Source organism: Macrobrachium nipponense, chromosome 45 (assembly GCF_015104395.2).
Source record: "Macrobrachium nipponense isolate FS-2020 chromosome 45, ASM1510439v2, whole genome shotgun sequence".
Lineage (NCBI taxonomy): Eukaryota > Metazoa > Arthropoda > Malacostraca > Decapoda > Palaemonidae > Macrobrachium > Macrobrachium nipponense.
Window position 1 is genome coordinate 29,707,758 of NC_061105.1, and position 26,711 is coordinate 29,734,468.

The window sequence follows — 26,711 nt, forward strand, 5'->3', positions numbered from 1 at the left end:
AACCTTGTTTGGGGCAGCCATGAATGGATGGGTGTTTGGGTCTCCCTAAAGGTTCCGCAACTTATGGCAAACTTGAGGAAGAGGAGACTAACTGATTGGAGCCTTGCTCTAGGACAAACCGAGAAAACGAATGATGTTGCTGAATGTTATCCAAAGGACAAGGTAGTTTATTTGCTAGAGCTGCAGGATGCTTACACTTCCACTTCCTGACATCAAATGTTATTCAGAATGGCCCCTCAATCTACCTCTGAGACATCTGAGGACAGTGTAAAGGTTCTTGAGGTCTACAGGCCAACTCATATAGTTCTCAATAGTCATAGAAAATTGCTACCCTTTTATTTGTAGGAAAAACTTCTAAACTTTTAGCAAGAGATAGCTGATCCTCATCGCCAAATAAACAACTGACTGGGTCAGAAAAGCATAGATTGTCAACACTGAACAAAATGTCCACTCCTAAAGTTTAGGCATATAACATAATTCTCATTATACAACAAACTAGCGAGAAACAAACTAGTAGTCATACGGAGAACTACAGTACTCTGATACCAAGCAGATGAATTCATATTGCTAACCCATTAATCGAAACATATCAATATAATAAAATAATGTTTTATTTATACTTATCAAGTAATTACATAACTAAGTATTTCTTAGTATCGGTAGCTAAAATTTGAAAATCGCGGCAGTGATTCTTTTGTTTTGGTGCAGGTCAGTATCTCACCCACTAACAGGGGAATAGGTAAACAACTCGGCAAAGAAGATAGATTTTATTTATGCCTGTCCATCCATGAGAGGGGAGGAGGGTGGGCTCCCATTCTGTAATTACTTGGTAAGTATAAACAAAACATTATTTTATTATAAAAATATTTTTGTTTAATTAACTTACCAAGTAACTACAAAGCTGATTCCCACGTTGTTAGGAGGTGGGATGCATAGATGAACAACTATTAAGATTATAATTGATAAAAACATGCAAATAGGAAAATCTTGCCATAGGAGACATAACTGCCCTTGGCACAGGTACTCTCAACTTAGTAAAGGTGTGGTTAAACCAGGGTCACCTACTACATAGTGGGGGCCTTACAGCGAGGAATTCACCAAACACTAGTAAAGTACAGACATTGCCCCTGTCCTGGGCGCAGTGCCATGAACAACAACAAAGAGCCAGAATACCAACAAACTCCCTACACCAAATATTAAAAACCACCACCCTACGAACGATTCTGGAGGGTGTCCAGTACCAAGTACCCCCAGACTCCCCAAAGACTCTACACCAGTTTTCAAGGCGAAGAGTAAGGTAGGAAGGAATGCTTCTTATGCTTCTTCTCCCATTACCATGCAAGCCACTGTGAACAAACCCAAGGTACTGCAATCATTAAAAATCGTTTCTACTTTAAGATAATGATTCACAAAGACTGACTTACATTTCCAGTATGTGGACTGGAGAATGGAAGCTAATCTCATGAGCCTTTACCTTCAAAACAGGTAGAGCCTCCACTGCTAACTGAGAATGGGCATCCCAAATAAGGTCTCTAAGAAAGAACAAAAGGGCATTCTTAGAGAGAGGACATGTGGGGCCCTTAACAGAGTACCACAAGCTCTAATGTTTTCAGTCCAAGGTTTCGTAGGATTTTTGTTCTTAGTGAGGAAGCCTAAAAATATATGAGACTAAAGCATCTCCATTAGAGAAACATGATATTGTCATGTTACAATAAAGTTTTATACATACTTACCTGACAGATATATACTTAGCTATAGACTCCGTCGTCTCCGACAGAATTTCAAATTTCGCGGCACACGCTACCGGTAGGTCAGGTGATCTACCGCCCTGCCCTGGGTGGCAGGACTAGGAACCATTCCCGTTTTCTAATCAGAATTCTTCTCTTCCACCTGTCTCCTGCGGGGAGGCTGGGTGGGCCATTAATCTTATATATCTGTCAGGTAAGTATGTATAAAACTTTATTGTAACATGACAATATCATTTTTATACATTCAACTTCCCTGCCAGATATATACTTAGCTGATTAGCACCCATTGGTGGTGGGTAAGAGACAGCTAACTACTGAAATAGACAGGTAAACAACATATGTTGTAGGTATTAATAAACCTTGGTTCCTACCTTATTAGGCTGAAGACTTCGCGGCTACTGCCTTGGAGTCTGCTTAGCCTCAAGAGCCTCAGCGAGATATTGATCTATGGCTAAGAGTTCTTGTGGGTTGCCAATGGGGTCTATCCACTTACTCGGCAGAGCTAAAGGCCTTTGTCCATTGGGCTTGTTTTTTGCTATTCACTACATGACAATACACCTTGTTCAAGGAGCACAACACCGATCCCAATCACCTGATCCTAACATCCATGTTAGTTCTAAGATTGCAAGGAGTTATCCCCGAACTCCTTACAAACAACCAAAAACTGGAAACATAATTACACTTTCATTTACAAAAATACAAAAAAAAATTTTGTACTCCCCTACTAGCCATACATACCCTTGATCCCCTACCAGCAATGACACTATGCTCCCGTGCGACATCAGTGAGCTTGCTAATAGAAAACCAAGCACATATCTGACAAGAGGGTTTATGTACGATAAAAACACAATATTTAAGGATCAGTCTTTGCTCCAAGACCCAGCACTGTATCTGCTGATACAAATGACCTAGGAGAGAAGCACTTCTCATTGGTCACTCTCACATCCTTCAGATAATGAGATGCAAACACTGAATTGCACCTCCAATATGTAGTCTCAATGATATTTTTTAGACATATATTCTTTTGGAACGCCAAGGACGTTGCTACTGCTCTCACCTCATGGGTCTTGACCTTTAGAAGACCGAAGGATTCCTCCGAGCAGTTCTTTGTGAAAGCGTCCGTAATTACGCTTCTCACAAAGAAAGCCAAGGCGTCTTGGACACGAGTCTTTTGGGGTTCTTCCGCACACCAAAGACCTTGTTGACAAGCTCCCATCTGTCTCTTCCTCTCTAAATAATATTTAAGAGCTCTCACTGGACAGAGAGACCTCTCTATCTCTCTGCCTACGAGGTTAGATAGGCCTTTTACCTCAAAGCTTCTGGGCCAAGGTTTTGACGGGTTTTCGTTCTTCGCCAGAAACATTGTCTGGAAAGAACAGATGGCAGCATCTCCTTTGAACCCCACTGTGGAATCTAGAGCGTGCAATTCGCTCGTCCTCTTGGCTGTAGCGAGAGACAACAGGAATAAGCATTTCCTAGTGACGTCGCGGAAGGAAGCCAGATGTAAAGGCTCGAATTTATCCGATGAAAGGAATTTCAGGACCACGTCTAGATTCCAACTAGGTGTTCTAGGAGTTGCTGCCTTTGAAGTTTCAAAGGATCTAATTAGATCGTGTAGATCTTTGTTGCTTGCAATATCTAGCCCTCGATTCCTAAATACTGAAGACAGCATGCTTCTGTATCCCTTTATTGTTGAGACAGATAGGTGTGATTCCTCTCTCAGAAAGAGGAGGAAATCGGCAATATTCACTATAGAGGTACTGGAGGAGGACAGCTTCTGACTCTTACACCACCTCCTAAAGACTTCCCACTTCGATTGGTATACTCTTCTCGTCGAAGCTCTGCGGGCTCTAGCGATAGAGCCCGCAGCCTTGCGAGAAAAGCCCCTCGCTCTGACAAGTCTTTCGATAGTCGAAAGACAGTCAGAGCGAGACCTGGGAGGTTGTGATGAAACCTCTCGAAGTGGGGTTGTCTGAGTAGATCTGGTCTGTTTGGAAGAGATCTGGGGAAGTCCACTATCCACTCCAGTACCTCCGTGAACCATTCCTGGGCTGGCCAAAATGGGGCTATTAGTGTCAACTTCGTGTTCTTCGAAGCTACGAACTTCCTGAGCACTTCCCCCAGGATCTTGAAACAGGGGAAAAGGCGTATGCGTCCACACCCGACCAATCCAGGAGAAACGCGTCTATTGCGAAGGCTCTCGGATCTTCCACTAGAGAGCAAAAGATCTCTATTCTTTTGGAGAGGAACGTCGCAAACAGGTCTATGTGAGGTCTCCCCCACAGGGACCAAAGACTTCGACACAATTCTTCGTGTTTTAGAGTTCCATTCTGTGGGAAGGACCTGATTCCTCCTGCTCAGTCTGTCCGCTCTCACATTCTTTATCCCTTGAACAAATCTTGTGAGGAGAGTTATGCCTCTTTCTTCTGTCCAGGTTAACAGGTGTCTTGTTAACTGAAAGAGGGAGAAAGAGTGCGTGCCTCCTTGCTGCGTATGTAAGCAGAGCCGTGGTGTTGTCCGAGTTTATCTGTATCACCCCCGCCTCTGACTATCTCTTCGAAGAACTTTAAGGCTAGGTGTATGGCCACTAGTTCCTTGCAATTGATGTGCCAGGACACCTGTTCCTTTGTCCAGGTGCTGACACCTCCCTTGCTCCTAGCGTCGCTCCCCATCCCGACTCCGAAGCGTCGGCATATAACACTTGGTCTGGGTTCTGCAGGGCAAGCGATACGCCTTCGTTCTTTTGAAGAGGAAGGATCCACCACTTCAAATGATCTTTTACCTCTTGTGGAAGCGGGAAGATGTCCGAGAGTTGTCCCGTCTTCCAACTCCACACCCCTTTCAGGAAAAACTGAAGAGGGCGAAGGTGAAGCCTCCCCAGAGAGAAGAACTTTTCTAGTGAGGACAGGGTCCCTAAAAGGCTCAGATAATCCCTCGCTGAACTGTTCTTTCTCTCTAAGAAGCTCGAGATTTTCGACAAACCTCGAGTGATTCTTTCTCGCGAAGGAAATACTCGAAAACCCAGAGAATCCATCTGAATCCCCAGATAGACCAAGCTCTGGCTGGGGATCAGCTGCGACTTCTCGAGGTTGACGAGTAATCCCAGCGATTCTATCAGTTCCTGTTACTGATAAGTCCTCCAAGCACTGAATCTCCGACTTGGCCCTGATCAGCCAGTCGTCCAAGTAGAGGGAGATGTTTATTCCCTCTAGGTGAAGCCATCTTGCCACATTCGCCATCAGGTTGGTGAATACTTGCGGAGCTGTAGACAGACCGAAGCACAGAGCCCTGAATTGAAAAATCTTGTCTCCTATTACAAAACGAAGATATTTCTTTGACAAATGGTGAATGGGAACGTGGAAATATGCATCTTGCAAGTCCAGAGAGACCATCCAATCTCCTGGACGAAGAGCCGACATTACTGAAGCGGACGTTTCCATGCGAAACTTCTTTTTCTGAACAAAGCGATTCAGAGCGCTTACGTCCAGAACTGGTCTCCACCCCCGATGCCTTTGGTACTAGAAAAAGGCGATTGTAAAATCCCGGGGGTCCCAGTGTGGATCCTGCACAAGTTCGATGGCCTTCTTTTCCCACATTTGTTCCACCATTTGAAGGAGAGTCTTGCTCTAAAACAGGGTCTCTGTACCTTGCTGACAGTTCCGAGGCGTAGATGTTAGGGGAGGGCTGTTCTCGAAGGGGATCACATATCCCTTCTTTAGGACCGACACTGACCAAGGGTCGGCTCCCCTTTTTGCCCATACTCCTGCAAAGTTCAGGAGTCTGGCGCCCACTGGTGCTTGGAAGGAGCAACAAGTCATTTGGTTTTCTTGAAAGGCCTAAGGAAGACCTTCCTCTCTTGTCAGAGCTCTTCTTTCTGGCAGGGGGACGAGCCGCTGTACCTCCACGAAAGGCTGCTGAGGAGGACGAGAGTCCTTCTTAATCGCCGACACTACAGGGGCGTCCTTTCTTGGACGTTTGTGTTAGTAGGTCTTGTGTCGCCTTCTCAGTTAGCGAGCGAGATATATCCTTCACTAACTGAGAAGGAAACAGATGATCCGATAGAGGGCGAAAACAATAAAGCAGTCCTCTGGCTCGGAGAAACCCCTTTTGATAATAGGGATCCATATACTGATCTCTTTTTCAGGAGACCAGCGATTCAAAAAGTGGGAAGCCACCTCTCCCGAAACCGTCCTGTACTGCCTTGTCCATGCAAGACAGGACGCTATGGAGAATCTCTGGGTTTTTAAGAAACTCCGGATCTTTAGATTTGTTAGCCAGAACTCCGAGTGACCAATCCAGAAAGTTGAACACTTCTAAAGTGACAAAAAGTCCCTTTAGAAAGTGGTTCAACTCCGAAGTGCTCCACGTCGCTCTGACCGATCCTAAGGAGTGACGTCTAGAGGCCTCCACTAAATTGGAAAAAGTCCGCATCTGCAGAGGCAGGCAGAGAAAGACCCATAGTCTCTCCTGTCCCATACCAAATACCTCTCTTTCCATGTAGTTTGGAAGGAGGCATGCAGAATACCGTCTTTCCTAACTCTTTCTTCTTGTCCATCCAAGAATCTAAAGAGTGGAGTGCCTTCTTCATCGAAATTGCAGGCTTCATTTTCAGAAAGGCCGAAGATTTTGCCGTAGCCGAGCTCGAAAAGAGAGAACGAGGAGAAGGAGGAGCCGCCGGACTAAGAGAATCTCCAAACTCTTGTAGCAATAATGAAGCTAAAACCTTATAACTCGAGAGTCCCTCATTAGCAGGAGGTTCGTCATCAGACAACTCGTCTAAACCTTGATCAGACGAAGGAGAAAGCTCACGTTTGGAGGGAGAGTCCTTCCAAGACCTCCTACGATCTGAAGGAGAGGAGCTCCTATTTGGAGAAGAGTCATAAATTCCAGGAACGAGTCTCCGACTCCTGACTCCTGACTCCTGACTCCTGACTCCTGACTCCTGACTCCTGACTCCTGACTCCGACTCCTGACTCTGACTCCCTGACTCCTGACTCCTGAGTCCTCCTGACTCCTGCTCCTGACTCCTACTCCTGACTCCTGACTCCTGACTTACTGACTCCTGCCTCCTGCTCCTGCCTCTTGCCTCCTGGCTCCTGCCTCCTGCCTGGATGACTCCACACTCCTGGCTCTTGGCTCTTGCCTCCTGGTTGACTCCTCACTCCTGGCTCTTGGCTCCTGCCTCCTGGGTGACTCCTCACTCCTGGCCGGTGCCAGACGTCTGATAGGTTCATCCAGGTTCGTACAGGAAACCTCACCTCGAGTAGAGGCATCGATCCTTGGCGGCAGCTACCTTCCATACGTCTGGAGGATCTTTTGATCGGAAGGGAAGAGTCTTTCCTTCTAGGAGGCTCCTTGACAGAACTCCTACAAAAGACGAAATCTGCTCTTGCATCGCCATCATGAATCTCTTCGTAACCTCCTCTTTATCCTCTTTGGGAGGAGGGGAAGGAGGAGGGGAGGAGTCCATAGCCTCCACCACCTGCCTCCTTCTGGTCGAAAGAATGGCTCTTCTTGCCTTCTTCACTCCCGAAGGAGACTCCTCAGGGAAGTTTTCTGGGCTCGAATCAATAGTTGGAGCCTTCCAACTCCTCTTGAGTGGTCGAGATCGATCTGAATCCCTCCAATCACGTCTCGGAGATGAAGATCCGACGACGAAAAACACTCAACGCAGACGCTTTTACAATAGCGATCTTGGCAGTCGGGGGTGTCACAGAAACCGCCGAAGGGACACCTGATCGGTGGGGATTCTCCACAACCTCCTTTCGGTTTTCGACATTCCTTCTCCTCTGGGCATGTGAGCTTGGAAGAGGTCTAGACCTAGGAGCGTTGCTGAGCCGACCAGATGCCCCCTCCACTACACTGGGGACACTCATATCACTGTCCACTGAATAATCACTAGCCTTACCTTGTATGGCAGCCATTTTGTTTTGTTTTCCATCAACTTGAAGGCTGCTTTTAGATCCGCAAGTTCTTTCGCTGAATCTACAGGTTCTGCAATAGGAGAGAAGGGGCTGCAATGGAAGGAGAAGTAGCAATACTTACCCTTGGGGAAGAAGATCCCAAGCTAGGAATTAGTTTCAGATCTCGAACTACTTAAACTTCTATAAGAAGCCTTCCTCACTCTTTCTCTCTCTAACTTTTTTAAATAATTAGTTAGATTCTTCCATTCATTCTCACTCAAATTCTCACATTCCTTGCAAGTATTAGTAAAAGAACATTCATACTCCCTGCAACCCTTGCATACCGTGTGAGGGTCTACCGAAGCTTTCGGCAACCTCACCTTACAGCCTACATTCACACAACGTCTCACAACCATTCCAGAGTCAGACATTTTTAAAGAAAAATCCAAAATCAAGTCCACAAAACAGTCCACAAAAGCGTATGCCAATCCAACAATCCAGATACGTCACCAAAAGTCGGTCTAGAAAGATCAATTTGGCCGGGTGAAAAAAGAAAAACCAATCGAGAGGAACCAACAACAATGTTGATGGCCCGGGCGACAGAAGAATTCTGATTAGAAAACGGGAATGGTTCCTAGTCCTGCCACCCAGGGCAGGGCGGTAGATCACCTGACCTACCGGTAGCGTGTGCCGCGAAATTTGAAATTCTGTCGGAGACGACGGAGTCTAAAGCTAAGTATATATCTGGCAGGGAAGTTGAATGTATAAAACAACCATTTTATCTAGGGCTTGAATTTCAATCACTCTTCTGGCCAAGGCTAAAGCAATCAGTTAGAGTGTCTTTCTAGTTAAATTCCTGAGTTAAGCAGAAGCTAGAGGTTCACAAGGAAGAAGACAGTTATTTCAGGACTAGTACGTCTAACTTCCATAATACCTGCCGAGCATCCTTACCTTTGCAGGTATCAAAAGACTTGAGTCCGATAAGTCTTGAATCAAAGACAAATCCAATCCTCTGTGCCTAAATACAGAGCTTAGCATAGCCCTATATTCTCTGACTGTAGAAGACAATCCTCTAGATGTCCTTGGGAACAGAAGAAAATTGGCGATCGCTGTCACATATGTTCAAGAAGAAGAGACTTGATTTCTTCAGCACCAAGCTCAGAAAATGTTCCACTTGTACAGGTAGATATTGGAGGACAACTTTCTTCTCCATTTCGAGATCGCCTCTGTAGCCGCTCTCGAAAAACCCTTTGCTCTGAGGAGTCGGACAACAGTTTGAATCCTGTCAGAGCCAGAGTACATAGTCCTTGTTGGAACCTTGGCATGTGTGGTTGTCTGAGCAGATTTCGTCTTTGCAGGAGTTGTGGTGGGATCACAAGCTAAAAGAACAATCTGGCAAAATCCCCCCCCACATAAACCTAATCACTCCAGCTGCCAAATTCAAACGAAACCTTGGACTTCCCTCCTTTTAGTGAAAGTACTTAAATTTGATAACTTGCTGGCAGAGCAGACGGTAAGAATTACCGTAAATAATTAAGGGAATACGTAAAGCTTTGCACCTCACAAACAGTGTAGTGTGCTCGCAACTGTGTTTGTGGAGCGAGCATTTAGGAACCAGGAACCGACTTCGCTGTCAACACTTTCTCAACATAGTTCAAGTGCAATTTGGAGTGAATTAAGACCAAAATGTTTATAACTACAATCAAATAAGCACTGTGGAGTTTTAGTTGTGATGGCAGTAAGGATAAAACCACTGATTACATGGTAAAAAGGAATTTCAGTTTAAACCATGACCCCGGGAATAAGAAGTTTCATACTTTCACTAATATATAGGCAACAAAGTGTTGTTTTATTGTGCTGATTACAACTGTAATCTTGATTAAGATCAATAAACATTAAATACATACGCTAATATTGTTCAATTGAGTACTGGGAAGGACATGAGATCTATGCCGATTACAAAAGGGACCAGAGGCGGATGATGCCATACTGGATTTAAAAACTGCCTTGAAAACATATTTTACTAAGACCTCACATGCTTATTTTTAGTTCATATGGCACTTTCACATACCACATTATGTTGACGAAACTTCAATCTTTTGAATGGTATGCTTAAAGATGTAATTGTATTCCTGTTTCACCAATTAAATATAGAGTGAATAAGGCTGATCCACCCGAGTACGATGGATCCAAGGTGTGTTTCCCCCATAGCCTATTGAACCTTTGTCCTTGGTAGCCTACCTTAATGTGATTGTTAATAACAATAACGAACTGGATATTGGTACGGCAGCCGTATTCCTGATTGCGATAGATATTGGTACGGCAGTGAATTGCGTATGCGCGAACCCTTTTTTACCGCTGATCTTCTAGTGCCCAACCTATAGCTCTTAGCAACAACAGTATACGGCAACTGCTGCATGATTAGTAAACTGCCGTACCTACAGCAAGTCAATAGTGCAATATGGCACCATGACAGAATCTGACATACCCCCACTACACTATGTTATTTGTACGGCAGAAAGTCTGAAATCGACGCATGCGCAATTCACTGCCATACCAATATCTATCGCAATCAGGGATACGGCTACCGTACCAATATCCTGTGCCTAATAATAAACATGGTTTAAGTTGGATTTTAAGTTCACTTGTTCTTAGTTTTCTCACTTACAAGAATGAGTGATCTGTACCAACAACAATGGTAAAAAATCCATTAAACAGAAGACAGTCAGAGTTGTATACAGTACCTATGTATAACTGAATCACGAAAGTTTGGAACATGATAAATGATATTGTTATTGTACAATAAAGTTTCATACATACTTACCTGGCAGATATATACGATTGTATGGCCCACCCAACCTCCCCTCAGGAGACAGGTGGAAGAGAAAAATCTGGTTTAAAACGGTAATAGTTCCTATTCCTGCCACCCAGCGGCAGGCAGCGGGATCACCTGACCTACCTGTAGTGTGTGCCGCGAAATTTGAATTTCTGTCGGGGATGACGGAGTCTATAGCTAAGTATATATCTGCCAGGTAAGTATGTATGAAACTTTATTGTACAATAACAATATCATTTTCATACATTCAACTTCCCTGCCAGATATATACTTAGCTGATTGGCACCTTTGGCGGAGGGCAAGAGACAGCTAATTACTGACCTAATAGGTAAACAACATATGTTGTAGGTAATACAAGTTAATTAACAATACCCTAGTTCCTACCTGTTTAGGCGGAAGATTTCATAGCTTGTGCTGAGAAATCTGCTTCGCCTCAAAAGCTTCAGCGAGGGTGTGCCCTATGACTGAGAACTCTTGAAAGGACTGTCAATGGGGTCTTATCCACTTACTCAACAGAACCTAATGGCAATTGTCACTGGAGTCTTATTCACTTACATGACAATACGTATACCTATGCCTCTTGGCATATAAAGGAGTAAAATACTGATCCCGATCACCCGATCCTAACCGTGGATTACTAAATATGATTGAAAGGCGTTATCCCCAAACACCTTTCAAACAACCTAAAAACTCAACACCAGTAATTTTAAAATCACAATATAAAAAATATAAGGACAAAAATTAATATTAAGGATCAGTCTTCTCTCCTTTCCCCAGCACTGTATCCGCTGATACATAAGGCCCTAGAGAGAAGCATTTCTCATATGTCACTCTCACATCTTTCAAGTAATGTGAGGCGAACACTGAGCTACATCTCCAATACGTGGCCGCTAAGATGTTCTTCATTGACATGTTCTTGTTAAACGACAATGATGTAGCGACTGCACGTACTTCGTGTGCTTTTACCCTTAAGGTCTTATATGCCTCACTATCACAGCTCATGTGGGCTTCAGTTATAATATTTCTAACAAAAAATGCTAAGGCATTTTTTGACATAGCTCTTCTAGGGTCTTTAACCGCACACCATAAACTTTGATTGCAACCCTGCAACTGCTTCTTCTTCTGCAGGTAAAACTTCAAAGTTCTCACAAGGGCATAAAGTTCTTTCCATTTCATTCCCAACTAATTGAGAAAGGCCTTTTACTTCGAAAGTCCTAGGCCAAGGTCTCGAGGGGTTTTCATTTTTAGCTAGAAATAAAGGTTTAAAGGACAATACAGCCGAATCCTTCTTAAAACCAACTCTTGAGTCAAGCGCTTGCAGCTCACTCACTCTTTTCGCAGTGGCGAGAGCTATTAAGAAAATACATTTTCTAGTCAAGTCCCGGAAAGTAGCTTTATCGGGAGGTTCGAATCTCTCCGACATAAGATATTTGAGAACCACATCCAGATTCCAACTAGGGGTGAGAGAAGTTCTTAATTTTGTAGTTTCAAATGATCTAATTAAATCATGCAGATCTTTGTCATTCTCTATGTTCAGGCCCCTATTCCTGAACACAGCTGATAACATGCTCCTATAACCTTTAATGGTTGACACTGCCAGATGAGATTCTTCTCGTAAAAACAAAAAATCAGCAATTTCGGTCACAGAGGTATCGGAGGAGGACAGCTTCTTCGCCTTACACCATCTACGGAAAACTTCCCACTTCAATTGGTATATCCGCATGGTTGAGGACCTTCTTGCTCCAGCAATTGCTTTTGCCGCTTTGCGAGAAAAGCCTCTCGCTCTGACCAATCTTTCGATAGTCGAAAGGCAGTCAGAGCGAGAGCGTGGATATTCTGTGATATCTCGAAGTGGGGTTGTTTGAGCAGATCTGTCCTTTCGGGAAGAGATCTGGGGAAGTCCACTATCCATTCCTGTACCTCTGTGAACCATTCTCTTGCAGGCCAATAAGGAGCGATCAATGTCATCCTCATTCCCTCCGAGGACACGAACTTTCTCATTACTTCCCCCAGCATCTTGAATGGGGGAAACACATAAGCGTCTGCCCTTCCAATCCATGAGCATGGCATCTATGGATAGGGCTCTGGGATCGTCCCCCAACGAATAAAAGTTCAACATCCTTCTGGATAGGAATGTTGCAAACAGGTCCACTTGAGGCTTCCCCCAAAGAGACCATAGTTGCTGGCAGACTTGTGAATGAAGGGTACACTCTGTTGGAAGGACCTGGTTTTTCCTGCTCAATCTGTCTGCTCTTATGTTCTTTCCTCCTTGAACGAACCTCGTCAGGAGTCGAATCCCTCTTTCTTCTGTCCATATCAACAGATCCCTTGCTAGTTGGTAAAGGGAGAAAGAGTGTGTCCCCCCTTGTTTTCTTATATAAGCCAGAGCCGTGGTGTTGTCCGAGTTGACTTGGACCACCACGCCTCTGACTTCGTTCTCGAAAAACTGCAGTGCCAAGTACACTGCTAAGAGTTCCTTTGCATTTATGTGCCAGGCCTTCTATTCTTCTGTCCAACTGCCTGACACTTCCTTCGTCCCTAGTGTTGCTCCCCACCCCGTGTCCGAAGCGTCTGAGAACAACACTAGGTGAGGGTTCTGAAGGGACAAGGACACTCCTTCGTTTCTTCTCAGTGGTTCTAACCCCCACCATCGTAAGTGGTTTTTGATACTCTCTCCTATGGGAAAGGTATCCAATAGATCTCCCTTTCTTCTGTTTTCCAACTCCTTCTTAGACGGAACTGCAAGTGGTCATCATATTCAGCCTCCCTAGAGAGATGAACTGCTCCAGCGAGGAAAGAGTGCCCAGAAGACTGAGCCATTCCCTCGCTGAGCTTCGTTCCTTCTCTAGGAAGACAGAGATTTTTTCCAACCCTTTCGAGATTCTTTCCTGGGATGGATACGCTCGAAAACCCTGAGAATCCATCTGAATCCCCAGATAGACGATAGTCTGACTGGGGATTGTGTGAGACTTCTCGAGGTTTATGAGCAATCCGAGAGATCTGGTCAATTGAAGAGCTATCTCCAAGTCCTCTAAGCACTTTTGTTTTGTCTGCGCTCTTATAAGCCAATCGTCTAAGTAAAGAGATATCCTCACCCCCTTCAGATGTAGCCATCTTGCTACGTTCCTCATCAACGCTGTAAACACCTGAGGAGCCGTTGAGAGGCCGAAACACAAAGCCCTGAACTGATAAATCCTTCCTGCACCAGTGAATCGAAGATATTTCTTTTCGACGAATGATGCAGGGGACGTGAAAGTACGCATCTTGCAGGTCGAGGGAGACCATCCAATCTCCTGGACGGAGGGCAGAGAGAACCGAGTTGGATGTCTCCATGGAGAACTTTGTCTTCTCCACGAAGCGATTCAATGCACTTACGTCCAGGACCGGCCTCCACCCCCCCCGAGGCTTTCGGCACCAAAAATAGGCGATTGTAAAAACCTCGGGAGTGCGGATCCTGTACTACCTCGATGGCCTCCTTCTCCAACATTTGCTGCACCAACCCAAGAAGGATCCCTCTCTTTACAGGGTCTTTGTATCTTCGCTGACACTCCTCCGGTGTCGTCGTCAATGGAGGTCTTGTTTCTTGAAGGGGATGAGGTATCCTTTCCTTAGAACTTGCAGGGACCAAGAATCTGCTTTCATTGAAGCCCATGCTTCCGAGAATCCCAGAAGTCTGGCCCCTACTGGTGATTGGAGGACTGAAATCTCATTTAGCGTTCTTCTTTGGAACTCTGATGGAAGATCTTCCTCTTTTCTCTCCTCCTCTCTTCCTTGGGGCTCGGCTAAAAGTTCTACCTCGAAAGGGCTGTTGGGCAGGTCTTGGCTCCCTCTTCGAGACAGAAGCAGCTGGTCTAGGCTTCTTAGCAGAGTGTACCAGCAAATCCTGTGTTGCCTTCTCAGTAAGCGTATGGGAAATGTTCTTTACCAACTGAGAAGGAAACAGCTGTTTAGACAGAGGGGCGTATAAAAAAGAAGCCCTCTGTACTGGAGAGACTGCTTTGGTAAGAAATGAACCAAAGACAGACCTCTTCTTTAATACTCCTGCCCCGAACAAGGATGCCACTTCAGCCGATCCGTCCTGCACTGCCTTGTCCATACATGCTAAAACACTATGCAAGACTTCTGGTTCCAAAAACTGAGTGTCTTGCGTCTTCTTGGCCAAAGCCCCAAGGGACCAATCTAGGAAGTTAAAAACTTCCAAGACATGGAATATTCCCTTGAGGAGATGGTCCATTTCAGACATTGTCCAGCTTGTTTTGGCCGATGGAAGTGCATGTCTCCTTGCCGAATCCACCAAGGTCGAGAAGTCCGCTTCAGCAGATGAGGGAAGAGAAAGTCCCGTAGATTCTCCTGTGCTATACCAAATCCCTCTCTTTCCTGATAGCCTGGAAGGGGGACAGGTAAACAGAGTCTTCCCCGCCTCCTCCTTGGTTTTAAGCCAATTTCCGACCGACTGCAAAGCCCTCTTCATTGAAATGGTCGGTTGCATCTTCAAGAAAGAGGAAGACTTCGCAGCCTTCGTACTCGAAAATAAAGACCGAGGAGAAGGAGGGGCAGCAGGACTCAGAGACTCTCCAAATTCTTTTAACAAGAGGGCTGTTAATGTCTTATAATCTGTAAGACCTGCCCCCTTGTTTTCTTCAGAGTCCGAGATATCCTCCAATTCCGGTTGAGTTTTATTCGGAGAAGAGTGTGCGACCGGAGGACTCCTCTCTCGGGAATGTAAAGGGCTTGTAGCAACACTGACTGCAACCTGACAAGGGCTACGGCCGCCTGTGCGGCACCTTGAGTCCCTGCAAGGAGAAGGCCGATGTTGTTCTTTTAACCTAAGGCCTTCCTGAGAAGGACGACGGTCGCCTGTGCGACACCTTTCGTCCCTACCAGGAGAAGTCCTTAAATGTTGTTCCCTTTTTTCATGATCAATTCCTTCCCGACAGGGGCTACGATCGCCTGTGCGACACCTAGAGACCCTGTCAGGAGAAAATTGATCTTAAGAAAAATCCCAAAGAGGAGCCTCCAAGTCCGCTTCAAACTCCAATAACTCATCCGAATTGTATTCTGGATTGTAAAAATCCTTGCGCCTGCCTTCAGACGCTCTAGGCGCTTTAAGTCTTGTTTCAGCAGCTTCAGGCTTTCCAGGCGCCTTGCGCCTCCATTCGGACGCTTCAGGCTCTTCAGGCGCTTCGCGCCTCGTTTCAGGCGCCTCAGGCTCTTTAGGCGCTTTGCTTCATCTTTCAGGCGCTTCAGGCTCTCTAGGCGCTTTGCTTTTCCTTTGAGGCGCTTCAGGCTCTCCAGGCGCTCTACGTTTCCTTTCAGGCGCTCTAGGCCCTCCAGGAGTTAAATATTTCCTTTCAACCACTTCAGGCTTTTCAGGCGCCTTGCGCCTCATTTCCATTACTTGAGGAGCTTTACGCCTCATTTCAGGCGCTCCAGGCGCTTTTCGCCTCGCCACAAGAGTCCCAGGATCTTCAGTCACTTTGTGCCTCGCTTCAGGCGATTTGCGCCTCATTTCAGGAGTTCGTCCGATTTCGGGAGTTCCAAATTTACTCCTCGATTCGGACATCTCACGTGCTTTCCTTCTAGTAGGAGGTTCAGGTATATTCCTATATATATCATCTCGCCTTGACGGCGTTTTGCGCTTGACAGTAGCCCGACGTCTGGCTGGCGCCAGGCTTCTGGCATGCGCCTCGTCCGAGCTCTCAGAGAGTTCTAAAGGACGGGATCTTTTGATCGGGAGAAATCTATCCTTCCTTCTAGGAGGATCAGATTTAAGAACTCCTACTAGCGAAGATATCTGTTTCTGCAAATCCTCCAACATCTTCGTAGCTACGTCCCTCTTTCCAATTGCCGATGCAGGAGAAGGAGCTTCTGAATACACCTCCTTCCTCCTCTTTTCCGGAGGATATTCTTCCAGAAATACTTCAGGGCTTGAGTAAAATGAAGGAGACTTCCAAGATCTCTTCGAAGGTCTCGACAATCTATCTGAACTCCATCCTTTTTTAGATGAGGAATCAGACGAAGAAAAACACTGTTTAAGGACGTCTTTCCAACGACTATCCTTGGCAGCCCGGGACGTAACTACGGGATCTGCCGAGGGGACGCCTGACCGGTGGGGATTCTCCTGAAACCTTCCCTGCGGCTTTTTTTTTTTTTTCGACCATTTCTTCTCCACTGGGCTTGGGAGCTTGAAAGAGGTCTAGGCCTGGGAGCGAGACAGAGCCGATCAGACGCACCCTCCACTTCACTGGGAACACTTTCACTGCACTTACCTTCCAGTTCTTTAATTTTTTGTTCCATATGCTTAAGCGAAGCTTTCAGACTCGCAATTTCAGATGTTGAGCTTGCCGAGTCCGATAATCGGGAAGGTAAAGCTGTATGGGAGGAAACAATAGGGTTAGCAATAGGCAATAGTCCGCTAACTGGCTCGTTAGAGACCGACCTACTTACACTTTTGGAAGAGGCTTTTCTAGCCCTATCTCTCTCCAACTTTCTTAGGTAGGAATCAAGCAACTTCCATTCCTCTCATCAATCCTCCTTGCACTCATCACATGTATTCAATTGCGAGCATACATTACCTCTACAATTTTTACAAGTGGTGTGAGGATCCACCGAAGCTTTCGGTAGTCTCACAAAACAATTCTCATTCACACACACTCTGAACGAAATCAACACGTCAGACATTATGAGAAATTCCAATTCCAAATCCAAAAAACAGTCCACAATAGCGTATGCCAAACCAAAGATCCAATACGTCACCAAATAGCAGTCCAAAAGATCAACGGCATAATGAAATTCGAAAATCAAGTCAGGAGGAACTAGCAAACGATGTTACTAGTACCGCGACAGAAAAATCTGGCTTAAAACGGTAATAGTTCCTATTCCTGCCACCCAGCGGCAGGCGGCGGGATCACCTGACCTACCTGTAGTGTGTGCCGCGAAATTTGAATTTCTGTCGGGGACGACGGAGTCTATAGCTAAGTATATATCTGGCAGGGAAGTTGAATGTATGAAAATGCATAAATAAAGGTATAAGCCGTTGTTTATCTTTCCGTCATGGCTTATACCTTTATTTATACACCTACTAGGTATATTTAGGTATAGAGAAATTGTGGATCAAGTTTTGTTGTGAAATTACACTACCACAGCATCAAACCAACGAAAAATGCTGGTTCTGCATTAATCTACCTAGTATGAGTACCTATTGTTCACGCTCCCCTGCTAGTCTATTCCAAGGTATATAGAATGGGTCAGGTAGAGTCATTTGTGGGGCGTTGCAGCTTATCCTCCCAAGAGCCGCACCTCCTGGAGGTCAGGTCAGGGCGAAAAGTCACTCAGCTACTATTTCATTCAAATGTAGATCACAGGTCACTTCAGTCGTCTCTGCAGTGATTTAGTTTAGTTTTACATTCTTCGAATAGAACCATAGTTTTGATTTTTTATACAATCTAAATTATTATTTAAATAATGCCAAACAGCTGCGCCGTGTCTGGTTGTTATTCAAATAGAAAAAAGGAGGTATTCTTTTTCTGACACCCTCGTGATGAGGAAACAAGACAGAAATGGGTTCATCGTTGTAAGAGAAAGTACAACTTTAACCCTGCTACTCATCGCATATGAAGTAAACATTCTGAAGAATGTGCATATAAGAGAGACCTGCAGCATAAATGTAACGCATAAATGTAACAGGTACACAACGTATGAATGTCAGGAAAGCAGTGCAGCTTCTTTTGGAAAAACATCTAAAGTTTTAGATTTCATGGAAGTCAGGGAAAGCACTAGGGACTTTATAGAGCTTTCTCACTCCTGGTTTGATGCATTCAATTCAAGGGTACCTTATGACAGAAAAAACTCTAGGCATGCTTATGGGGTAAAACATACAATGGAGAAAACGCACTCAAACTAGGCAATGGAGTATTATAGGACTTGGCATGCCATATTGAAAATTGTGTATCCTTGCCTTTTAAAGTGATAGTTTTTTGTTTTTTTGTTTTTTGTCAGATTTCGGATGTCTTTTAGGATGAGAGTTCTGAATGGCAAAATTGTATCGAATAGGCAAAGAAAAAAAGATGCGTAAATTAACTAAATTATGCCGTGGCAATTCTATAAAAGAATTTTTTTTCATTTTTGTTAAGTATTTTTCATTTCTATTATGAAGCCAGACACTGTTTTCTGTTATCTATGTATATTTTAGTTTATTAAATAATATATTATAAATAAGCCTTTGTAAATAACTATCAGGTCAAATACTAATCGATTTTTAAAGTTCTGTCAACCATAATAATCTAAAGCTTCTATTATATATTAGAAAGCTAAACATTATCAATCCACAATTTGGCTGATCTATATTACTATTCCGCAGTGGCCTAGACTATGGCAGTTGCGGTTTTTCTATGCGGTTTTACCTCCTGAACAAGAATTTTAGGTAATATTTATTCGAAAGACTGTAAATAACACCCAGAGGCCAGTACTAAACACGGCGAAATACATCGGATGCCCCAATCCCTAATGGATGTCGTATTTGCAGTTACATTCCTTGCAGTCCGTGCGGAACTGTTCTTTAGAATTACCCACGATTTTGTATGTGAACAGTGATTTATATGAATTCAAAAGAACACCAAACGTAGGTATAGAAGATAACAGAGTGAAAAGGACATATGACACTTACAAGCCTATTCCCCATTACCTTCGACCCTAGGTGCTTATGTTGTTCCCAAGGTAGTAGGGGGAAACACCAGCGACTACCAACCCTTATCACGGTGGACAGGTCTTATTCACTCGATATTTAAATGGTGAAACAAGAATACAATTACAACTCCAAGCATACCATTCAAAAGATTGAAGTTTCATCAACATGTGATATATGAAAGCCCCATACGAACTAAAATAAGCATGTGACTCTTTTCGAAAAATATGTTTTCAAGGCAGTTTTGAAATCCAATATGGCGGCTACCGTGTGGATATACAGGTTCTGATCAGTGACGACAACCATCTTTCCCAGCCTTCCCAGCACTCATTTGAACAAAGTTAGCGTATATATGTAATATTTATTGATCTTACTCAAGATAGCAGTTGTAATCAGCACAATAAAACAACATTTTTGTTGCCTATATTACTGAAAGTATGAAACTTTTTATTCCCGGGGTCATGGTTTGAACTGAATTCATTTTTACCTTGTAATCGGTGGTTTTTATCCTTACTGCCATCACAACTGAAACTCCACAGTGCTTATTTGATTGTTATTATACACATTTTGGTCTCAATTCCCTCCACATTGCACTTTAAACAAGTTGCTGTTCCTGGTTCTTAAGCGAGCGCCACAAACACAGTTATGAGCAGCAGATGACGAAACTGCAAAGTTTTATTCCCTAAATTGTTTACTTTACTCGTTATTTAGTTCAACTTTACTTCGTTATTTAAAAATTTTAATTTAATTCAAGTATATTATCCCTTTTTTGCAACCAAATTACCCCGAAAAATTACAGATATTTCTAAAGTAGATACAATCCAATGTTTCTAACGTTTTCGTACATCTGGATGCCAAAAACCATAGTGGAACGAATACGGATAAGTGGATTATATATTTTTTTTTTTTTGTTTTTGCTAGCACTTTTCATTGATTTCAGTCTATATTAGTATTTTGAATTTCTTTAATAACCGTATGCCAGAAATAAATGTAACCTTTAATGTTTGCATGCTAAGAATGGCAAAATCATCGTTGCCACATTAGTGGAGGCTTCACACATACGCCGATTCATTATTATAAACTGTTTCCTGAATTCTAGTTGTCATAGTAATGCAATAATGGTAAAATTGCTTTAATATTTATGTATATACTTCCAATACATAGCCTAATTTCACCAATTTCAACGTTTGTGTGTAGTCTTATCACCCAGTTTGGAGGGTCAAACACATACCAAATGGCAACAGAGAGAGAGAGAGAGAGAGAGAGAGAGAGAGAGAGAGAGAGAGAGAAAGGAACGAAGAAGGAAAGGGGTGGCGATGGAGGGGGGGGGGGGGGGGGGGGGGGGGGGGTGGGGGGGGGGGGGGGGGGGGGGGGGGGGGGGGGGGGGGGGGGGGGGGGGGGGGGGGGAGAGGGTAGGTGGAGCTTTTTACGCGTGTTCGTATCCATTTCTGCATAATGGAGTTTTTCGTTTCTTGGTACAAGGACAAGTGTCGTTATTCTTTACGATTAGTGATTCACGATACCCTTATAAATTACGGCACTGGGTGTAATGCACTATAGCAAAATCTCGTTCTGATAAGAGTGTTCGTTGTTACAGAAATAGGTATTGCCTAAAAACGTGCTTGCACTGTCGCCAAAACCCATAGTAGGTATGCTGCTTAGTTGTCAATCAAGTTTTTTGTAATCAAGTAATTTTCACAAGTTAGCTATTGAATAAATTTGTATTTTTCTCAATCAAAACATATGCCCCTCAATGCTAACTTTCCTCTTTTAATGACTTTCTGGTCATTGCAAATTCCGCCCCATAATTTCTTAAGGTGCGAAAACAAAGGCCCAGGGACCGAAAACGATTGCGTCACACTACGGCGATAATCCAGCAGTAAAACAATCATATATCCAAAAAGTAAATAATAAAGATATATATGCGCATTACGATTATAACAATTACATGAATAGCTGATAATCTGCATGAATAACTGGTAAACTGTTCTGCAAGAAAGTTGAGAAAAGCAATTATTTACAATAGGTACAAAAGCCAAGATGTCGTGACGTCATAATACAGGACTTAAACGAACGTTCTAATTCCAAAAAATAATTACTTAAATTTGAGTCAGAATCGAGTTACTTTTTCAATAACGAATATTTTCAAATTAATCATCATAAATATGTAAAATATTTATGTTTTACTATTTATTTAAAAAATTATCCAAGTGCACGCTTCGTCGTCGTCTTCTACCAAAACAGTTGTTTACTAGGGTAGATCACCACGGCAGGCCAACCAGGCCACCTACATTCAACGCTTGCCACCCTCCGAAAAAGTACATTATAACGTGTCCTGACACCCGAGATGGGCTTCAGTCGCGACTTGTTGTTGGTGAGAAACGGAGCTAAAGACCTCTACTCTCCTTTCGAAGTAAGTATTTTCTCCAAAGTTAGAAATTAAGGCCAAATTTTAAGATTTTAAACAGAGGGAGTTACTGAAAGAATGGGCGTCCCCACGGGCAGTGGAAATCTCACCAAAACGCTTTAGAAATTTTTACTTACAACTAAAAATGTTTCGAAGATTGATGCCATCTCGATGTTTACGGAGTCGCTTGTGTCAACAAACTTTCCATTTCCTGTGATAAATCCGCACACCACTTGTACCCACAGACGCTGGAGCACTTTTATCACAACAATCGAAACACGATTTCTCACCAACAACAAGCCAGGAGTAAACAGCTGTTTTGGTAGAAGATGACGAGAAGCGTGCTCTTAGCTAATTTTTAAATAAGTAGTAAAACATCAATATTTTACATATTTTTATGATGATTATTTGAAAATATTCGTTATTGAAAAAAGTAACTCGACTCTGACTCAAATTTAAGTCTAATTATTTTTCTGAATAGAACGTTCTTTTAAGTTCTGTATTATGACGTCACGACATCTTGACTTCGTACCCATTGTAAATAATTGCTATACTCAACTGTCATTGCAGAACAGTTTACCAGTTATTCATGCAGATTGTTATCAGCTATACATGTAATTGTTATAATCGTAATGCGCATATATATCTTTATTATTTACTTTTTGGATATATGAAGATGTTTTACTGCTGGATTATCGCCGTAGTGTGACGCAATCGTTTTCGGTCCATGGGCCTCTGTCTGTTTTCGCACCATAAGAAATTATGGGGCCGAATTTGCAATGACCAGAAAGTCGTTAAAAGAGGAAAGTTAGCATTGAGGCATATGTTTTGACTGAGAAAAATACAATTTATTCAATAGCTAGCTTGTAAAAAAATACTTGGGTTATAAAAACTTGATTGACAACTAAGCAGCATGTCTACTATGGTTTCAGAGACAGTGCAAGCACGTTTTTGGGCAATACCTATTTCTGTAACGAACACTCGTAACAGAACGAGATTTTGCTATAGTGCATTACACCCAGTGCCGTAATTTATAAGGGTACCGTGAATCACTAATCGTAAAGAATAAAGACACTTGTCCTTGTACCAAGAGACAAAAACTCCATTATGCAGAAATGGATACGAACACGTGTATAAAGCTCCACCTACCCTCTCCCCCAACCCCAACCCCCCCCCCCCCCCCCTCCACCGCCATCCCTTTTCTTCTTCGTTCCTCCGCCTTCCTTTCTCTCTCTCTCTCTCTGTTGCCATTCGGTATGTGTTGACCCTCCAAACTGGGTATAGACTACACACAAAACGTTGAAATTGGTGAAATTAGGCTATGTATTGGAAGTATATATACATAAATATTAAAGCAATTTTATCATTATTGCATTACTATGACAACTAGAATTCATGGAAACGTTTATAATAATGGAACGGCGTATGTGTGAAGCCTCCACTAATGTGGCAACGATGATTTTGCCATTCTTAGCATGCAAACATTAAAGCATGCAAACATTAAAGGTTACATTTATTTCTGGCATACGATTATTAAAGAAATTAAAAATACTAATAAAGACTGAAATCAATGAAAAGTGCTAGCAAAAACAAAAAAGCAAAAAAAAAAAAAAACAGTCGTTCCTCTGCACTTTTCCGTATTCGTTCCTCTATGGTTTTCGGCAGCCAGATGTACGAAAACGTTAGAAACATTTGATTTTATCTACTTTAGAAATATCTGTAATTTTTCGGGGTAATTTGGTTGTAAAAAAAGGGATAATATACATTATTAAATCAAAATTTTTAAATAACAAAGTAAATTTAAAACTAAATAACGAGTAAAGTAAACAGTTTAGGGAATAAAAACTTTGCAGTTTCGTCGTCTGTCGTCGTCTGCTGTTCGTAATTGTATGGCGCGCGCGCTTAGAAACCAGGAACAGCAACGGGTTTAAAGTGCAATGTGGAGTGAACTGAGACCAAAATGTGTATAATAACAATCAAATAAGCACCGTGGAGTTTCAGTTGTGATGGCAGTAAGGGAGTCAAAAAACCGCCGATTACCAAGGTAAGAAGATGAATTCAGTTCAAACCAAAATAACCCTCGGGAACTAACAAGTTTGCCATACTTTCACTAATATAGGCAACAAAATGTTGTTTTATTGTGCTGATTACAACTGCAATCTTGAGTAAGATCAATAAACGTTACATACATACGCTAACATTGTTCAAATGAGTGCTGGGAAGGCTGGGGAAAGATGGTGGCCGTCACTGATGAGAACCGTCCATGCAAAACGTAGCCGCCATATTGGATTTCAAAACTGCCTTGAAAAACAATATTTTACGAAGAGCTCACATGCTTATTTTAGTTCATATGGGGCTTTTCATATATCACAATATGTTGACAAAACTTCAGTCTTTTAAATGGTATGCTTAGAGTTGCAATTGTATTCATGTTTCACCAATTAAATATCGAGTGAATAAGACCCGTCCACCGTGATGAGGGTTGGCCTGTCGTGATATTCTACCCTAACAAACAAGCCGGTTAGGGACAGTGTTCCGATTGTTGTGATGAAAGTGCCCCAGCGTCTGTGGGTGCAAGTGGTGTGTAGATTTATCATAGGAAATGGGAAGTTTATTGACACAAGCGACTCCGTAAACATCGAGATGGCGTCAATCTTCTAAATATTTCGAGTTGTAAGTAAAAATGTTGAACGCGTTTTGATGAGATTTGGACTGCCTTGTACCACCATTTCACTACCCTCTGCTTAAATCTTAAAATTTGGCCTTAATTTCTAACTTTGGAGAAAATACTTACTTCGAAAGGAGAGTAGAGGTCTTTAGCTCCGTTTCTCATCAACAAGAAGTCGCGACTGATGCCCATCTCCGATGTCAGGACGCGCTATAATGTACTTTTTTTGGGGTTGCACACGTTGATCGTACATGGTCCACCCCTGTACCATGCGGTTTTCTACCCTAGGTACTTGCCTTGATCGCTCTCATCCTGTCCTCCAGGCCTATTACGGAAATACCCCACAACTACCCCAGCGACCAAAGTGACTGTACCTCTCTCCCTAATTCTATGTACCTTGGTCTATTCTACCTAATAGGTACCCCGTTTGTGATGGGTTCTTGGTTCCTCAACAATGACCAGGTTAGGACAGCCTACGCTTATCCGCCCACAGCTTATATTAGTCAAGAGGTTGACTTTATACTAATGAATCCAAATATAATCCTTAAAAAACACGTCAAAAAACCACGAAATTGCACTAATATTTACTGTTAACTTACCTAAGGTCGACAACTTGTTCACAAATAATAAGGTGAGGCGACTCAAATCGAACATCCGTACAGTTTGTTTTGTTTTGATTAACAATTCTACGCTTTAAAAATTAGCGACAAGGATAAAAATGTTTAGTACAGATTCATAAGCATATTTGTAATTCGGTATGAATGTGAAAATTTATGGTTATGGAAAATTTTTGCGATACAAAACGAAATACACAGTTATATCTGCAACACACTTCAACAGAAATACTACCCTGATAAAACTGTCACAGAAACACAAACTTAAGCAGGATGGTGGAATATTCTGTTTTCTGAGATAACGTGTCATTTACAAACAACAACAACTATGAGTGACGTGGTCTAACAAGTAGTTCGCCTTGGATAACTTTTTTCTCCGGCAAAAGGGAGTGGCGAACGGGGTTAAATGGCCAGTTTTCCTTAAACAATAAAAAATAATCGTGGGATGGCCGTAGTCAAGGCAGGAAACGAGGCTAAGATGAGATTTTGCTCTTTTTAGTTAACTAACAAGCACTGAACTATAAATGATCTCATTCACGTCATTCATATTCTTTGGCTGTACAACAGTTTGAAATTTTACATGTTAAAGAAGAGAGAGAGAGAGAGAGAGAGAGAGAGAGAGAGAGAGAGAGAGAGAGAGAGAGAGAGAGAGAGAGAGAGAGAGAGAGAGAGCATCCATATTATTAATTCAAATAATAGGTAGGTATACGGTTTAGCGTCCTGTGCAAAACGAATATTTAAATCTGCAGAAAACATTCATATTGAAATAAATGAAACACTGCTTAGCGTAAAGTCTGTAAACAAATAATATGTAATAATGGAAGTTCATTTTAAATACTGAATGAAGAGTACGAGCCACTTTTGAAGTCTTCATGGTACCCAAAAGCCTGAGGTCTTGTAGTTAAACAATAGTTTACATATGATATAGAAGCAAATTCAGTAGTTATTACTGTTCATTTCAATTAATGACTAATAACATGACTTTGATAGCTAATTTTCCGTCAAGAAGTATAACAGAAGGAATGAAAATGAGTTTAATAGCGGATTATGACGTATGTTCACCTGCACATTGTTAAAGTATACGTAAATGGTAGAGGTAACTTACTACCCTTATCTACCTTATGCCTAAAAATATTTGGGGAAGAAGACGGAGATTAACTTCCAAGGAACGGATTAGCCACGCAAGCAGCATCTCACAACGCTACATGTTCGAATGCCACGGCCGTCATTCCAGTTCTGATTCACTCCGTCTTGAGAGACAGATTGTCTCAATAGCCCCGTGAACCCAGCAGTGTCCCTGCACATATTCCCTGGATACTAATTAACTAACTGTGGCCTTCCTACTCTCACAGGGTGATCAAGTAAGGCAACCATCGCAAAGTGACACAAACTGCCCACTTCTTAATGACTGAACCCTCAATCTAGTTCTGATAGGCAGAAGTACAATTCTGCCTCTGAAACAACTAGTTCAATGAAGAAGGTGGACTACGTCATTGAGGTGGTCCCAAATTGCATGCTTGCACAACACCTAACATGGTATGTCTGCCTATACAAGTGGTAGGTTGGCCAAGATACCAGCTACCCATTGACATGCTGCCACTAGAGACTGCAGTCCCCTCCGGCACATTCTGTTGTCGGGGACTACGTCTCTGGTCATGGACTTTCTCTATGCCTGTACCAAATATGAAGTCTTTCACATTCATTTCATTACATATCTTTTACTTTTGGCATACAATGGATAACACTTCTTTTTGTTATGCAGGAGAGACTCACTAGCCTAGAGGGCATTTCTTCTAGGAGAAGACCACTCTGGAACAAACCCCTGTTCTTAAACCTTGGACGGTGTCATATC

General features: G+C 42.9%; 1 protein-coding gene across 2 annotated transcripts in view; it reads right to left on the minus strand.

The window, feature by feature from the left end:
- The window catches only part of LOC135214462 (protein-cysteine N-palmitoyltransferase HHAT-like), a 134,530-nt gene extending 108,534 nt beyond the window's left edge, over positions 1-25,996 (minus strand). The window contains exon 1 of one of the 2 annotated variants that reach the window (XM_064248801.1): positions 25,978-25,996. The gene's annotated coding sequence lies outside the window, so the exon portion shown is untranslated. Of the gene's footprint in view, positions 1-24,844; positions 25,201-25,977 lie in introns of those variants that run through there. The other variant, XM_064248798.1, reaches the window with a different exon arrangement.
- Positions 25,997-26,711: the final 715 nt, after the last annotated feature.